At 43.4% G+C, this 18,612-nt stretch overlaps 1 protein-coding gene across 4 annotated transcripts in view; it reads left to right on the top strand.

The window, feature by feature from the left end:
- SYT6 (synaptotagmin 6) overlaps positions 1 to 18,612 on the top strand; it is a 142,358-nt gene that overhangs the window by 8,695 nt on the left and 115,051 nt on the right. For 2 of the 4 annotated variants that reach the window (XM_083508961.1, XM_083508962.1), the window contains exon 1: positions 9,898 to 10,129. The exons of the other annotated variants lie outside the window; for them this stretch is intronic. The gene's annotated coding sequence lies outside the window, so the exon portion shown is untranslated. Of the gene's footprint in view, positions 1 to 9,897; positions 10,130 to 18,612 lie in introns of those variants that run through there. 4 annotated transcript variants of the gene reach the window in all.

Consider the following 18,612-nt stretch of genomic DNA (forward strand, 5'->3'; position numbering starts at 1 on the left):
GAGGGATCATCATCATCATCTTCATCATACTTTCAATTTGTACACCACTTTTCTATATTACTGTACACAAGGCGGCTTACAAACTGAAGAAACAACAAAGATCACAACCTTATAACAATCTGGTCCAATACAAAAAATGTCATCATAAAAACATAAACAACTTATAGCAAATAAAGTAATATTCAATAATCCATTCAAACATGACAGTACACAATAAAATTAAATATACACACTTACCTTTCCTCCACTCTTCCCAGGCACAATCTGTGATTTTTATTTCTCTTTTTGCTTAGAGCAAACATCAATCCGCATAAAACCCGAATTGACGTTTCCTCCAGTTCAGCTTTAAAGAGTGGGTCTTCACAGAGAAAGCTCAGAGTAAAAAACACAAAAAAGACACAAGAGTGTCAAAGTGCGGACCTCTGCCTGGAAAATGCAGAGGAAAAGTAATTGTGCATAAGCCCTGAAGACAAAAAGCATCAGCATTTAAAGAACTTTGGAGAACAGAACTGGCATCAAAAGCTTAAGTACCCTTATCCTCCCAGACCTCATGTAAAGTAGCTGACATCATTCCCATTTTACAGATGGGCAAGTGGCTTACCAAAGGTTAATCATTAAGCCCATAGCTAGAAATTCCGGGAGCCTTGGGTGTATGTGGAAGTGTGCCTAAGTAAGCCACCTATTCTATTAAAAAGGGCTCTCTTATTTACACCTTCAGTGGAAACCTGTGGCACTGGCCAGGATTTCAGACGAACCTCTCTTGCTTGCAGCATTTTGCATCAGCTTGTTATAAACGTTGTTGCCTTATTGAATGGCTGTGCAGCTTACCATGGAAATAGTAGCCCCTGCTGCTTACTTAAGCCCATGCATAGCAATTTGTCATTGATTCTCTGAAGCAGGCAACCGAGCGAGAGGCAACTCTGTGTGTAAAGTGAGTCAGACCTCACTGCTGCATGAAAGGTTGCAGCACACACAGCAAAGATGATAAACTCCAGACTGTAATTAAAAAAATGGTTGGTGCCATAATGGAGCAACAGCAGCTGGCAGGTCTATGTCTAATGGGCTACCTGTTGTTGTGGAGATAAGATTGACTGTGTCTCTAATAACAATAGGTATTGAGCCATTTCACTCAGTGGAGCTTGATATATTTGGGGCAAATCTATTAACCAAGGAATAAATCAAAAGGTGTTTTCAGTTTCTGAATTTATTGATCTGTTTTAGAAGCTTACAAGCCTCACCAGGCTCATCACTGCAATTTTAAGTGCTGAACTGGCAGTCCTGTAGGAAGACTAAATTGAGCATAAGGTACCAAAATTAGGGTAGCTTGGATGCAGCATTTGCTAATACCTTTGGATTGCCCTGAAGCAGTGTTATGGGTTCATGCCCAGTCTAAATAAATTACTTGGGCACTGATATTGTGAAATAGGACTCAGTTCCATGTGATACGTTTAGGACTGGGTTGTTCAAATTATCAAAATAGAGCGGAATTTGTTACCAGCGGCATCGCTACAAATCTGGATGTTGTGACCATGTATACTTCTTGATACTGCAATTGGAGGTGAGGACTTTGCTGTGGATGGATACTTCCAAAGAACCCTGAAAGGAAAAGATTGAGGAATCCTGTAGAAAAACTAAAACAGGAATGAATATTACAAAGACACGAATACTTATCTGGTAGCTGGCAAGATGGCAAGATTGTGGGGGGGGGGAGGAGGAAGGGGTGTTATGATTATGTTTAGTTGACTACTAAACATATTTGTTATGCATCTATGACAACCAATAAAAATATTTAGAGAAGAATATTAAGCAGTGGTCCAGCAGTCCTGATCTTATGATGTTACTTCTGCCTACACGTGAAATTCGGGGTGTGAAACTAATTTGAAAAACCACTGTGTGGACCATGGGGCAAAAATTCACAGTTATAAGAACGTTACTTCTTTGTAAGGCTCACACTTCATCATGAGCCTTCTTAGCACAGAACAACAACAACCAGAAGAAAAAAGGCCAAAAGGAATTTACAATATTATGGAAAGTGCTACTGCAGATTCCAGCTTTGTTGCCTATGACACCTTAATTTTGTTGCGGTATTTTTCTAGTGGATTCTACAGCAGCGATGTTTAGATTAGGTAAGTGTCAAGCTGTTGCTAGTTACTCTAAACAGATAATTAAGTCAATTAGGAAAATAAGGCACTTAATGGGAGAAAGTTATTGATATAAACATTTCGGCAAGCATGTTGCAGAGGGAATTAACTAATGCTAAAGCTGTATTTCACAAACCACTTAATATAATGTGGCCCCAATTACTAGCTTGGAACTAGGGTCAATTATTTCTGTGTTAAATTTGTAGGCTTGCATGCTGATTCAGCGATTCCTTGTGTTGTAGTATCATACACAAATCAATGGATCAGAGTCATGGAATAATGTTCTTTGCAGTAATAAAAAAAGGTATCTGTTTCAGTTACAGCTGTGAGAGCTTGTAAATTCCTGACATGACTCTACAGACACCATTTTTATAGCCTTATGGGGGCTGCTGTGTGTGTGTGTTTTGACTAGATCCCCACGATCCACCAAGTACAGCCAAGTGTTTGGCATGATGGCCTAGTGGAGAAGACTTACACTTAGAATTAAAGAAAAGGGCACTCGGCCCAGGAATTTATTTTCATCACTAGCACCTTTTCAAGCACAAACCTGCTTCTTGTTTCTGTCTATTAGTATTCATTTCAGAAAGAGAGACAGAGACTTTAAATTGTCATTCTTGTTTAACTACTCTATTGTTAGCTATTGTTGTTGTTGTTACTATTATAAATGGGACGCAGGTGGCGCTGTGGTCTAAACCACTGAGCCTCTTGGGCTTGCCGATCAGAAAGTTGGTGGTTTAAATCCCCATGATGGGGTGAGCCCCCGTTGCTCTGTCCCCAGCTCCTGCCAACCTAGCAGTTCGAAAACATGCCAGTGCAAGTAGATAAGTAGGTACCACTGTGGTGGGAAGGTAAACACCGTTTGCGTGCACTCTGGTTTCCGTCACAGTGTCCCGTTGTGCCAGAAGCAGTTTAGTCATGCTGGCCACATGACCCGGAAAGCTGTCTGTGGACAAATGCCGGCTCTCTCGGCCTGAAAACGAGATGAGCGCCGCAACCCCATAGTCGCCTTTGACTGGACTTAACCATCCAGGGGTCCTTTACCTACTATTATTAAGTTGCTTGAATCATGAAAATGACTTGAATCAAACCATAAAAATATTAAAAACAAATACAGTCAATAAAAACCTTAGAAACCCCACATCTTTACAAAATAAAAGACTTGCAAATCTTGCTCCACAAAAGAGGCCACAAATATTAAAAAAATGAGGTAATTTTCTTTTTTTCTTTTTCCCCTAGCGTCTAACAATGGATGAAGATGGTGCCAGGTGGGCTTCCCTGAGGGGGAGCATTCCACAAGTGGAGAGGCATCACCAAGAAGGCCCATTCTCATGTTGCCACCCTCTGGACCGCCCATGGAGGAGGCACACAGAGAAGGGCCTCAGATGCTGATTGCAGGATCTGGGTTGGTTCATGTTGAAAGAGGTGATCCTTGAAGTATTGAGCTTCTGAACCTCAGAAAGCTTTGGAGGTCAAAACCTGAATTGAGCCCTGAAACTAATTGGTAGCCAGTGCAGTCATGCCAGAATTGGAGTTATACAATCGGGCAAAGAATGTTGTTTCTGCTACTTTCCTGGTGACTGCCCCAATGCCTTGGGTTACCTCCCCCCGCTTCCTTAGGGCCTCTGCCATTCCCCTTGCTGACCACCTTTTCTTTTTCAAATGCTTCCATTTTTGTTTTGTGTGGACACATCTGCTATGTGATGTCTGGATAGAAAGCCTCTAGATTGCTTACAGGAAAATCACCCCAATTTGACCTTCATATCCTCCTTTATGTCCCATTTCACTTCTTATAATGTCACTATTTCATCTATGACAATGGTGGCTCTGCTTAGACCAGGAATGGTGCCCCACCCTGTTTTGAAGCACAATGTATTATTCTATTGTCAACACACAATGCCTGCAGAACACCAACATTTACAGCACACTGCAAAACAGGAATAGCTGCTCTCTACCATCTTGACCACACAATGCTTCCTGGTGAAAGTTGTGCCTCCTCTAGTGCTGTCTCCTCTAACTTGCATGAACCTTGAATACAAGTAGCCTAGTAGTGAGCTGTCTAGTTGAGTCATGCCATGTGGACCTAAAGACATAATGCCAGAGGGTAGCTCAGAAGACTGGCTCTTCCAAATGTCTAGATGGTGTAATTTATGCCAGAGGCAGAAATTAATTTCACTTTCATGCAGCTTTCTTCCATCCATCTTCAGGGGGTAAAGCTGGTTGTTGTTTTTTTAAAATAAAAAGCATGAGTAGATTAAATTTCTTTTCTGAAAAGTCCAGGTGATCAAGGTTGACTGAAGGCCACTATAACTTAATGATCAGCAAAGGCCAAGTGAGCAGTCTTTTCTCAGCCGAGGTTGCAGACTGCTGGTGGCAAGGATCCATCCATAATTTCCCATTACAGGCATACAATTGCAAACCTTCCGAAAGTGTGATGTAAAATAGCATGTCAAGCAACAATCTGAACCCTCAACCCCCTCCCCACAGCCCCATATACTACTTTCTCTGTAGTATTACAGTCTTATGTCTAGCCAGATTTAACCATATCCTATAGGGCCAGATGTACAGGCACAGCACATGATATGCCCTATCTTTGGGGATTTAGTTTTGACAAGCGAAGCAGCAGGCCAGGGATGAATGGCATTAGACCATCAAAGTGAATCATTCTGATTCATTTTAGCCTTAGGCTCAGCATTTCAAGAGGAGATGATGTTCCCCAGGCAAAAAACTGTGATGGAGCTATATTGTGTGATGGAATCCAGACTGCCTGTTCCACAAATGGAAAAGCTTCTTCCCTTCACTGAGATCCAGTGGACCTTTCTGTTGGAGATAAGGTGGTGGGGGTGAACGTCTCAGATTCCCGCTTCCCACACTGTATGACTTCATGCTGCTCTGGAAGGTCCCTCAACTATCTAGAGCAGACCTTCAGGAGACGTGAGAGAAAGGATTGCTTCCTTGCCCTCTTCACCCAGCACCAGTGAAAGAGCACTGAGTGCAGCTCTGGGTCCAAGCCAAAGGATCTTGTGGCACCCTAAAGACTGGCAAGTTTATTACAGTAGAAGCTCTTGACATGGACTATAGTCCACTTTGCGTCTTCTGTATAGTAATTTGGATATCATCCCTTGACTATAGCGTAGCCATACTGTGTGCATTGCAGAGTACATTTTGGCTGACCATGCTGAAGAGAGACAAGCCTGTAAATGTTAAACTGAATCTTCTACTTAATAGCACCAGGTGTTTCTGAATACAACTCAAACCAGTGAGGAAAATGAAAGAGAAACTATGATAAACAACTCAGGATTGTTATACAGAAAGTGTGTGGGGGGACTATTTAGTGGCAGTTTTTCTCTCTGCACAGTCGGTGTTACTTATTCCAACAGTGTGTAGTGTCAAATCATGTCCCCAGAGCCTTCTAAAACAGTAGCTGTGGCATCACAAAGTATAGGTGGCTGGACCTCCCGCTCTCTAATTCAAGCGCTGGTGGGTGGGACCCATGCAATTGGTCCTGCACTCATGGGTCCCAATTCCAAACACTACTGTTTGCATGGGACAAAGCTGTAGAAATGAGGTCTCCCTAAGAAGAGCCCCTCTGTTCCCATAGTGGCCAATCAGATGATTAGGTGGGGATGCTGCTTCCCAGAGTGGCCATCACATGCCGCCAGGGAACCCACAAGCAGAGCATGAAGACAATAATGCTCTCCTTCGTTGCTAGCTAGCAACTGATATATTCAGTATCCTGCTTTTGAACATTGATGTTGCATATCTTGCCTGATTGCCATTGCTAGACTTATCCTCCATGAACCCCCTTTCACAACCATCTAAATTACCATGCCCTTAGCACATCTTGCACCAGCGAGTTCCATAAATTACTTACGTTTCATGTAAAAAAGTACACCCTTTTGTCGCTCCTGAATCTTCTGCCATTCAGTTTCACTGGGTGACCCTGAGTTCTAGTATTATTTGAGGGGTGTGTGTGAGAGAGAACTTCTCTTTGTTCTTTTTCTTCACTGCATTCATAATTTTATAAACCTCCACTGTAGGCATACTGTGGATGTGATGTGTGTGTCCTTAAATCTAATATCAGAAGCATCCAAAACATAGCAGGTAACATGAATGGATAATCGTGGCTGTAGAGTATACTTACAAATTACCTCCAGAAAAATCTAAAGGGAAATTCATTCTGATATTTCAAACATGGAAATGTACTTGGTATGTAAAGGAGACCTCGGGGATGCTTGTTCCTTGCCCTGTCTCCATTCCACGATGCCTTTGAAAGATGGTTCAAAAAGCCAGCCTGTTTCCTTTGTCATCAGTCACACATGTAGCATTTGGTATGTAGCTGCCACGGTGTGTGAGGCCCATTTCCTGAGGCTTTGCCAAGAGCACTGATGGGAAATGCTGATTGATCTGAGCACCAGCTTTTACATTCTGATTAGGTACCTGCTTCCATTCCAGATAATGAGCTACTCTCTGGGGGTCTGATATGTGCAGACGTGGTCCTGCCATAAAACTACCCAGAATGGAGCTGTTCTGTGGTCATTTAAGTTTCTTTTGCACTCCTATTGCTCTCTTCAGTGGCCAAAGTGATGCTCTGGATTGATAGGCGGCTTCTGTACCGACAATAATTGTCTATTGATTTCACACTTTATTGCTGCATCTCCTGTTGCAGTTTGGATGCCTTGTGCAATGCTAGGCACACTGCTAGACTCAGAGCTTTACCTTACAAGAAAGGCTCTACAACAGGGGCTGGCTGTGAACAGAGCTCCAACCAGGAGTAGGAGGGCTCAGAGCAAACAGTGGGAGGTCACCCCCTCCTTTCTCTTAAAATCTCTTCTGTCTCTCTTTTCCTGACCACCAGTAGGCTGCTGGAAAAGGGACAGAACAGTATTGCCAAAGGTCCAGACTGCTCACTTGCAGAAGGCCAAAGTAGGCTGAGGGTTAGGATGTGGGGGAAATTCAATTCCGTTTGTATTCAAAAGTGAAACTACCCAATTCACCCTTTCTGAAACAGTACACAAACTGAAACAACCATTTTCCGAAATTCACACTTTTCTGAATTTTGCAATGCAGATCTCCCACCAGGTAATAAGTACAAAATGCATATACTCGGGGAAAGTGTGCATATACTAGTGAAAATAATGTATTTAGGAAACATTGCTTTGTAAATATATGTATATTTAGATGCATTACAAACAAACGTATATTTGGAGAAATTTGCACTAAAATGCTGAATTTTCATGGGAACTTAAAAAAAAAAGTTTGCAAACTGGTGTGAACATATGGACCAAATTTAAGACTGGAAAAGTGAGAAACAGAGAGCAAGTGAAAAACTGACAGAGTTGCCCATCTCAAGCCAAAAGCCGCATAAAATTTGACAAAGGGATAAAAAATTCCCAGCTATGCTCTAAAAGGTGCCCAGTGCCCAGCCAAAAATTTCCTCCAGTGAAATTGGCTTGCATGATTACTGAAGTTACAAAAAGCTCTTCACCCCCTCCATAGGTCTTTAATGTGTAGAAAGCAGTGCTTTTTTTGGTAAGCCCTTTCCCAAGGATTAGTGGCTGTGTTGCTGCAAGACAAAGAAGGGGAGAAATTTGCTTTGGCTTGCATTTTAATGTGAACCTGCTTAATTTTTGTGGGGTAACCAGCCACATGTAACAAACATGCTTAAGTTTACACACACCAAATGTTGCATGGATTGTCCCATAATCTCAACGTGATAGTTTGGTCTTGTGAATTGCTCCCCCAAAGCACTGGAATGCCCAAAGATGTTGCCTCATTACCATTCACTCTATTGATGGCGTGTCTCTGTTTCACTCTTCCAGGACCGAATGCTGGAATTTCCTTTTAGGGATCACCCTGAAATGCCAGCTAGGTGCTATTTTCAAGAGCTATATTAAGGTTTGTTCTGACCAGTGGAGGGAAGTTGATTTTTGCAGTATTAAAAGTGAATCAGCTTGTTTGCAGAACAAGACAGTCATTTCTGGGTGGACTGAGCTGAGTTAATGACTTTCTGTTAATATCCTCTGCAAGCACATTCCTTATGCCCTGTGGCATTGCAGCTACAGAGTTCATAAAGGCTCCCAAAAGTCTTTTTTCTGAACATTGCACTTTCCCACTTGAGGTTTAAATTGACACCCATGATTATTGGTCTGCAATCATGTATAGGAGCCAATACTGTGGTTTCATCAGTTGAACACACTCTACAGTGGTTGGACTAGGATTTGAGAAGCCAGGGTTCACTGGGATAGCACAGTAACCACAGTCTGAATATAAAAGCTAAAATAGTGAATTTTAGCACAACTAACTTACACTGGGAGATGGGGCAAGGGAGGGGAATTGGAGATGGCTGGAACGTGGCCAATGGAATGGGCAGTGTGGATGCAATAATGTGGGAGCCTTGGGGGCAATAACACAGAACTACTGATAAAGTCCAATATAAATACAAATATAAATAGCGATTCACTATTAATGAGTCAACAACATGTTGCTACATACACCTGTAATGGAACAGCAGCTATGAACAGCTACTCAGAAGTCAGCCTCTCTAGGTTTGTTGGGGTTTCTGTCAAGTAAATGTATGGAGGTTCATTTTAGTACAAAAGACCAATACAGCTACTGCTCAGGAAAACATGTGACAAGAATTCCTTTCTGAGTTTACACACACTTCCCTCAAGGCCAACAATTTGCTCTCAGACAGCTTCTTTTCTAGAAATCATACAATGGGGCAGGGAACCCTTCAATTTCTGATACTACATAGAAGGAAAACACACTTTTAAAAGCCAGGAGAAATAAGGAGGAAATGGATGGTATAGGAAAAGGAGGGAGCTTTGGCAGCCCTCATGAGTCGCATAAAATTGAGGTCAGGTGATGCAATAGAGCCAAAAAATGATTTGGCTAATATACATGACTTTCATTTTTGCTGTTCAGGTTCAAATTCTGTGGACTGTCTTGGATGGAAATTAGTTACGTACTTGCAAGTCATACCATTAAAAGAACTTATTTGTAAGACCACAAAAGGAGTACAGTGGTACCTAGGTTTAAGAACTGACCTGTTTAAGAACGATTCAGTTTACGAACTCCGCAAAATAGTGAACCCGAACCCGAGTTTACGAACCCGAAATAGTGTCCCGGTTTGAGAACTTTACCTTGGTCTAAGAATGGAATCCGAACGGTGGAAGGGCACCAGTGGTGGGAGTCCTCATGAGGGAAAGCGCACCTCGGTTTAAGAACGGTTTCGGTTTAAGAATGGACTTCCGGAACGGATTAATTTCATAAACTGAGGTACCACTGTGATACGTTAGTAGAATGAAGCCACTAATGGGACCTGTAGGGTTAGTTGTAGGGAATTATATTTTTAGAAATAAGTGTATAAAATGATGACTTATGACAAGTGAGTAACCAGGAGAGGTATGCAGTATAAACATGTTAAAAGTGTTAAGCAATATTTAGAGCCAATAATGTGGCTTCTGATATAATCAGCACATGTCTGAAGGTGTCTTTGGAAACTGTCTGTGTGTAAAAGCTATCAATCAAGTCCTCTCAAAGAATGGTATAAATGCACAATTCCAGTACCCAACATTATGCTTCTAAATGCAGCAGTTCTTTTATTGCCTAACTTACAGAAATATCTGTGTGAGTATCAAGACAAAATAGAAGTACTGGGCTGAAAACAGGTAGTGAGCTTGTGTAAATCATTTGCACACACAGAAATGTGTGTGCATGCGCGTTTATGCCCAGATGTGAGCTGAAAGCTGGCTGGCTGCATCACTCCCTAGGCAGTGTACAGAGAGGCTGATCAGATTTGTAGACTTTTTGTGCATGTGGACCTCTGAGCCGACTCCAGTGTAGCTGCAGTCACCTCATGCCTAGTCGAGGAACAGAATCTCAAACTCCATAGAAACACACAGTCCCTATCTCTGCTGCTAATTGCATATGTGGAGCAGACTGAGGAAGGTGCCAGAGAGCTGGGCTCGGGAACAGAAGCCTGCCTGGTAAGTGAAAGCTCACAAAGTTGCTTTCTTTATTTCTGTTTCCCTTTCATGCTGATAAGAATCCTCTCCTTCCCTTTGCTGACTGTGCCTCAGAAGCTGGTGCAGCTTTGGGGCTGAGACGTGGATTTTTGCTTTCAGATATTTTTCGCCGAGGCAGAGACACCCAGCATGTGCTTATGCCTACTTCGAACCAGAGCAAAGGCTTTCTCCATTGTTTTGCAGAATGCAACTGACAAGCTGCTGATTTCCCCTCTTTGCAGATGTTTGCTCTTTAGCATCTTTTTTTGCTTCGCAAAACTACTGCTGGAGCAGCGTGTGTGTAATTCTCGTCACAGACAGATTGATGTGCACATGTGAGCCTGTTAATCTCATTTCCCCATATGATTGCTCATTTAACTTTCTCTTTGAGTCCATGCTTCCTTTCATATACCCCCCCTCCGCTTTAATGTTTTCACTGTTTACATTTCTGGGTGTTATCCTGTACTACTTCTTTTTTTGCCTTCTTTGTGTGCCTTCTCGCACTGCCAAGCTCTGATGTTTCTACTCCCCCCACCCCACCTCCCACCCCCGCCGCAATTCCATATCAGACCCTGAGATCAGTGTAATTTCTATCTGGGAATTGTGGAAGCCCCCAACATGCTTATTTAAGAGATCTAATCCTTTTGCTTTGTTGAACTCATGGATATAATCGCCAACAATAATAATCGTAATCTGGGTTGGGGAAAGATAGGGCTTTGTCTGTTGCACGCTCTCTGCTTAATTATACTTAAACACTGCAAAATCATATCCTGTTGGGACTGAGAAGTGGGGAGGAAGGGGGGAGCTATTGTGGAAGAGATTTCACATGGGCTGGAGATAACTCTCTCGGGAGTGGTAAGCGCATGGAAGCCAGCGGATGCTAATTGGTGCTACCTTGAAATTGAGTTCCATTTGTTATGCTACAGCATGTTAGTGTTTGACAACATTGTAGAAAACTGAGCAGCCAGCACGGCAGGCTGGGTGCCAGGAGTCCAGCTCTTAGCACAAGCGGTCTTCAGGATATTGCTCTGGACGGAATCCAGGGTGTTTGTTCCCCCAGGTGAAGTGCAAAAATTCTACGCTGTTCTAAGTGCTTAGGAATCTGACCATGTAAAATCCCCCCGCCTATTCTTTGTAAACTTGGAAGGAGATGCAGATCTGCACTTTAAATTGAATCAATAGACCAGTCCATCAATTGCTTTCTTAAATTTCCTTCCCCCCTCCTCCTCCCCCGTCAAGTGGTGCAACTCTTCTGTCAGATGCATGACCCAGAATTACCTGACCCGAGCGTTGAACCTGATCACTGTAGCTGCTTGGTTTAATGGGATTTTATGGTGCATGGCATTCTGTGACTTGGGTCAATGGTGGAGAGGCGGCGGGGGGTGGGGTGGGGGAGAAGGTGCTTGCCATTTGCCTGCAAAATCTCTGGGATCAGAGACTTATGCATGCCTGTGAAAATGGTTGCTGTGCATTACATTCTAAGGGTGAGACCTCTCCTTTTTTTGCAAGCTAATGGAGACAAAAGGCATAACAAACAACACAGGAACAGAGCCTCCTCCTCGCTCATCCAGCTGAGCTCAAGTGACAGCTCCAGCTCTGCTTCACAGACAAAGAGCATTACCAGGGCACGCAATGATGATTCTTCACTTAAGGGCTTGAGATGCAACAAGGGATTAAGGAAAGTGCCACCCCCAGTTCCCATGGAGGGTGGAGCCTTTCCCCCATCAATGGATGGCAAAAAGCCAGTTTAAATAATGATGCTGCTGTTCCCTAGAGAGAACAGTAGCAGAGGAGGGCAGGGATCCTGCACCTTTTATTAGCTGTGCAGAAGATGGGATTTTAACAGTCAGTGGTAAGAAAAACTTCACTTGCTGACACGTCTTCTTCTGCACTCTTTCTAAAGGAACTGATGTGCTGTTTTTCTCTAGACACCTGATCACTCTACTGACCCAGTGAGTACTTTTCACGGTGCCGGCCCTACAGTTAGGCAAAGGGAGGAAGTCACCTCAGATACCCGATTACGGGAGACATGAAAAGGCAGCAAATGGACAAGTTGTCAGTAGTACTATTACAAAACACTTTTAGAATTTTCTGTCTCAGGTGACAAAACAATTTAGCTGATGTTACACCTTACTTTGGAGAGGCGGGCACCATTTGCTGCTCCACCTCAAACAGCAAAATGTTGACTTCTTAGGACCTTGGAGATTCTTGAATTGGACAGACAGGATGAAGGATCAGTTAAATCTGATGAAGACATACCGTGAATGCCTTACCCCTAGGATGCCTTATCACTATGGTCATTGCACTTGGCTGCTCAACATGGCCTGGTTTGTTGACCTTTTCTCCCACACTGCAGTCATACTGATAGGTCTTCAGTTAGGCCATTAAAAAAAAACCCCCAGTGTGTTTTAAAGAAGGTTTCTTCAATACAGTACCAAAAGAAAAATCAGTGTAAGAGCTATAGCAATGTTAGCAATGCAGGATAAATGGGTACTCTCTGTTTAGAAACAACAGGAACTTACGCCTTTGGCATACACCCCTAAGGCATTTATTATAATAGTCAGAGTTTTGAACCAGAAAGACAAGTGCTCTTGAGGAGTAATCACAGGTGGTGTGAGGGCTGCCCCCTGTCTTTCCTAAATTACACCTTTGAGGCTCATCATCTTTCCTGTCTCTTCTTTCTTAGCAATGGTTTGGTGCCTTTCATAGCAACATGACAGCTTTCCACATAATTCACCTCCTTGCCAGGCCAGGAAAAGCTTTACTCGGGATTTCAACCTGCCACACACCTGTTAAAGGCACAAAAAAGCCCTTCAAGGACAGCTAACTCTGGACAACCAAAAGTTCTTTCCAGCTTTCATATAACTCTGGGGTGTAGGATTAGGGTTAGGTTCCCAGGTTTGGTGCTGGGAATGGAAGGAAGGAAGGAAGGAAGGAAGGAAGGAAGGGAGGGAGGAAGGGAGGGAGGGAGGGAGTTGGTGACTAAACCCCATTAGATCTTGTACTGAGGTACAGTACTGGAAAGAACTGAAATGACTGATCCTGAGTCACAAATCGTATAGTACTGAGACATTAATGAATTCATAGTAATAATTCCCTCCAATTGCCAAGACAGTAAATCTGTACGGACCAGCAATAGGGCTGTATCCTAGCTTTGGCCCAAACCTGCATCCTAGACTGAAATAGGCAGCTTTAGGCTCAGGCTGGATTGAGTTGACTGCCCCGGATCAACCCAGGTCATCTCAGCTCAGCTCAGCTCAGCTCATCCAAAGTGATGTCAGGAGGTGGGGCAGTCAGGCAGCTGTAGGGGTCAGGAGAGACAGAAGGAGACACAGGCAGCCCCCACAAGGTTTAGGGCAGTGAAACAAAGCCACTCATGGACAAGATAAGGGTGTCTGCATAGATGGAGACTCCCCAAGACACACTGCTGTGTCTGCATAGATGGAGACTCCCCAAGAAGGCAGACAGTATTTGGCTTCTTTAAGAGCCTAAAAGCTCCCCCAACAAGACTAATGCATGTACGAAGTCCACCTGTTGGAGCAGAACCGGTTAGAATCAGTGACAAAAGAGAGAAATGGTGTCAACACAGTGGGCAGAGTGCTGGATTAGGGTCTGGAAGACATGGGTTCAAATCTTCACTCAGCCATGAAGCTCTTGGGTCAGTCAGCTTCTCTCAGCCTAACATACCTCACAGCATTGTTAGGATGAAATGGGCAGGAGAACCATGTACACCACCTCAGGCTCCTTGGGAAAGGAAAGGTGGGATAGAAATGTAACTATAAATAAATTACAGCAAGTGGAGGGGAAAATAAGAACTCTACCCAAGGAGGAGGAAGGAGGTGCCCTTCCCCAATAGCTGTATTGTGCAGGTTTGCAGGGATCTTGGCATCTTGTCTGATGCATGGCGCTTGAGTGCCCAGATTCAGGGCTGACTACACAACTAGCTGCACCGCTTTGCTATAGCACAAGGCAGGGAGCTGAAAACCTCCACTGGTGCTGCACCAGTTGGGAGCCACTGCAATTGTCCTCATTCACTGCCATAAGAACAGCCATTCTGCATCAGACCAAAGGTTTTTCTAATCCAGCATCCTTGTTACCCACTACCACCAACCAGATGACAATGGGAATCCCCCAATGGGAGGGGACACTGCTGTTCTCCAATTTGCACACAGCTCTTTTGAGTCCTTTCCTGAAATGAAACCTTAGACAGATCAGCACAAGAAATGGGAAATCTCTCTTTGCTTCCATCAGCCTGGGTCACTTTCTTCTGAATGCTCTTGATGTCAGCGTGGTCCCAGAGGACGCAGCTACATGCAGGCCTGTTTGCCATGAAGAGGCAGGTGGGAGGGAGAGTCGGAGTTAAACATCCGCATTCAAAGTTAGTCAGCCTCTTAGAAGTTTACCAGGCTAAGCTGGCTAGGTGCTGGCAATCTGTGGACAATTTGGAAGCAGCTGTCTAACTCCGGCAGGGATTGAGCCATGTGTATTCATCATTATTGAGTCATTTACAGATGTTGCTACAATGCATTATGGCAAAATGTCGGGAGGTTAGCACACAGCCACAAACTATAATTATGCTCAGCATGGCTTATAATAGCTTATTAGATTGTCATCTGTTAAGCGTAAAGCATTGACAACTGTTACTACCACATTTATAATGCCCCAGAGAGCTACTGATTAAGGCACAAAGCATCCTGATTATCATGAAGGGAATTTGGGTTCTCATGGGGAAAACTGATTTCTGCCATCCTGCTTTTTATAGAGAGCTTGTTGTTTGGTGTGCGGCAAAAGGCAAACACCCTTTTGCCCAGGGCAGGGAATGGTCAGAGGCTATAGAGGCCTGGCTCAAGGATGGGAAGCAAATGTCTTTGGTCCAAGTTCATTGCACCCTAGCACTGATCATCTCTCTCTCTCTCTCTCTCTCTCTCTCTCTCTGTCTGTGTGTGTGTGTGTGTGTGAGAGAGAGAGAGAGAGAGAGAGAGAGAGAGAGAGAGACACTCAAAATAGTAGCATACCAACGAAAACAGTCGTTCACAAACACAATGTGACATAGCCAAGGCACTGGATCAGATCTTTACCTCATCAAAAAATCAAGTGAAAATTGGCCTTCAGCCTTGCCATAATGAGATTGATTTTTTTTAGCTACACTATATATTATTTATTAGTAGCAAAATGTCCTTCATTACGATGGGTGGAATGGGAGCGTATAAGTGTGCATGAAAGGAAGACTTGTGCGCTTCAGTCTACCAGCCTCTAGGTGCACAGAGACACATTGCACCCTGTGGAGGGATCTCTGTGAGGGAGAGTCAGGCCTTGCAGGATCAGGAATGAAAGGTAGGCTTTGCCTTCACCGTCACACTGCCCCTAAGTGCTTTACTTTTCCTGTAAGTGTGAATGGCAAGTGTTCATGTTTGTAGAATAAAATAAAGGGGTACCATTGGGACAACACTGGGGAGAAGGAACAAAGCTCTTTTCTACCCAGGTGACCTCAGCTTCTACCTCCTTCCGTCTGCACAGTCCCATCCTGGGTTCTGTAAAGTCAGACAGAATGTTAGATGAAAGGGATGGAACCTTGACAGCTGGCTTTCATAGATAGATAGATAGATAGATAGATAGATAGATAGATAGATAGATAGATACTGTTCTTCTATAGAGAATGATGCTTCCATTCTCTGAGAAGGAAGGTCTCCACCACATTTTGAACGATGCTAAAAGAAGCGCCAGGTGTTCATGGCGCTATTCATTGTGTTATAGCATGGCTGTTGACTTGCTTAAATTTAAATTTCTGGCTCAATATCCATATCTACATGTGGAAAGTAATTGTTTTCCAGTCCTTACAGAATCTATACGTATATGAACAGAGCCAAAAGGCTAAGGAAAAGGCTGAGAACCATCATATTTCCTACCCCTCATACCAAGAACAACGTTAGATCTCATTGGGATTTAATTGGATGCAAAGTACAATAATAGGCTTATGAATCTTGACTATTTCCCATTTCTAACCCCCACCCCCCTACAAATGTATATTCTGCTGAGTTGATAAATGGTTTATTTTGCATCCTACTGCCTGTTTTTACACTTTGTATTTGGCTAGGAGGATTTTTTTTTTTTTTTTTAGCCTGGGGTTTCTTTCTCCAGTAAATCTGAGAGTATTTTCTTCTTTCTTTTTCTTTCCATCTCACCCATGATGTGATATAGAATTTATATGAACACATTAAGATGTGCTGCCTACCGGTCATAGTGTAGTGATCTATAGAAGGAGAACAAAGCACAACAGTGCCTTTCACTAGACACAACAATGAGTGAGACTATCAGTCAACTATATCTATTGGGATGATTATCTCTGGAACCTGAGCACACTTGAGCTCTTTCCTGACAGAAATTCCTATGATGGGAACTTCTGTGTGACAGAGAGCAATTCAACAACTGTGCCATATGGACAATATAAGGCGAAACATCCTTTAGGAATGGATTGCATTCCTAAACACCCTTCCTACCATACACATACAGTATATATTAAATGAGTTTCAAACTGGTTAGTGAAGATCCTTGAGAATAAGGGCAGAGTTAATTTATCTTTTTTTAAAAAAATAGGTAACTGTTTACTCTAAAGGTAAAGGGACCCCTGACCATTAGGTCCAGTTGTGGCCGACTCTGGGGTTGCGGCGCTCATCTCGCTTTATTGGCTGAGGGAGCCGGCATTTGTTCGCAGACAGTTTTTCCAGGTCATGTGGCCAGCATGACTAAGCTTCTGGCGAACCAGAGCAGCGCACAGAAACGCCGTTTGCCTTCCCGCCGGAGTGGTACCTATTTATCTACTTGCACTTTGACGTAATTGTTTACTCTACATTATGTTTAAAACTGGAGTCTCACACTATTTCTTTGCAAACATGAAAGCAATATTGGCCATGCCTTATGAAAATGGTTGCTTGTTGAATAAGAGCAAGGGCAACTGACAGTAATTTAACTGAATAAGCCTTTTTCAGCAAAATCACTGACACTTGCCCTCATTTGACCTCACTGACATGCAAAATCTGATTGGCTGTGATCTCAGGGGGAGTTCATCACATGTTCCAAGAATAGGTAGGGGAAGTTGTGGGGCAATGTGAGCTATCACTGTCCACTGCTGCTGCAACAGGGGTTGGGGTGGGCTGGGCAGTGCCTAATGACTTGAACACGTGACCTGTTTTGAATGTCTGGGCCCCCTTTTATTTAGCAGCAGCATCACATCAGGCACGGCATCATGATATCGTCCCCTTAACTCACACGACTGGACTGAGTCACCCTTATGACTAATTTAGGGATCTGAAGCAGCAGCCAAGAGAAACAATGTTGCTGAACATGATTGGGGGGAAATGAATACAGCATGCTTACAACCTAAGGTTAATTAGAGTGCCCATTCCATTCATGGAAGGGACTGAGCTCCACCAGAGGCTGCTGATGGAGGAAGTTACAGGTAAGGTATATGTGGGAGGGGAATAAATGACTTTTTTGCAGCCACCTCCCATGTAGAAAGTCCCCTGTAAGATATCATCTTTAGTTAAAATACATTCAATCAGTGCTGATCCCAAAGCCAAGGCAAAGGAAGAGGCCCTGTGCTTGAAGGAAACACCCACATCTGCATAGGGCTATCTGCATCAGGAACCACAGATGTCATAAAACCAACCCCAATATTGTTTCTTACAGACGCAGGGGTCCAATTAAAGAGTTAGTCATAGACAGTCAGAGTTGTCTCCCCCTGGGAGTAATGTAGGCATATGATTAAGTACATCACACTTATCACTGGGAAGATAGAGGACAATCAATGTTACCCCCTGTCTGTGGGAGATTCCTAAGTGAAAGTGGAGAGAATAAGGAATTTATCAAGGGTCTTCTTGCTTCCCACTTCAGGGATGAAATGTGTAACGACATTAATGATTTGCCTTGGAAGGGAAGAGTTCAGATTGACTCTCATGGTGGCTGTTGAAAGCCAAATTGGATGAGCCCTCCTGGGGAGGAAAAGCCTAACTTTCTAATGCCGTTTTTCTCAGCTGCCAGCCACATCCAGTCTGAAGGTTCTGTGAGAGATGAGGAGCACAAAAATACAATACTGTACAGAATAATCTATTACCTCATGCATCTTAACTCTGCTGCATAATTACAGTGGCAACTCTGAGCTAATATTGCTTTGCTGGATCCCTGATTAGGCATTCAGGATTCTTCAGCTGTGGTTTGCCTGTGGGGAACCCTTTAAGGAAACGGCAGTTCTCTTCAGGCATTCCAGATGCGTGCAAGAGGAACTTCAAGCCTTCCATGAGTTGCAGAGTGAATTTCTGAAGCAGGGAACCTCCTGGACTCATAGAAGCTCCTTTGCAGTTAAGATGAGGGTTCTAAATTGTGATGGGCAAATCTGCCGATTTCTGTTTCTCCCAGTTTATCATTTCCCCAATCTTGAGTTCAGTTCTCCATGGAACTGAACTCTACTT

This window comes from Podarcis liolepis (genome assembly GCF_965112155.1).
Source record: "Podarcis liolepis genome assembly, chromosome: 6".
Classification (NCBI taxonomy): Eukaryota; Metazoa; Chordata; class Lepidosauria; order Squamata; family Lacertidae; genus Podarcis; species Podarcis liolepis.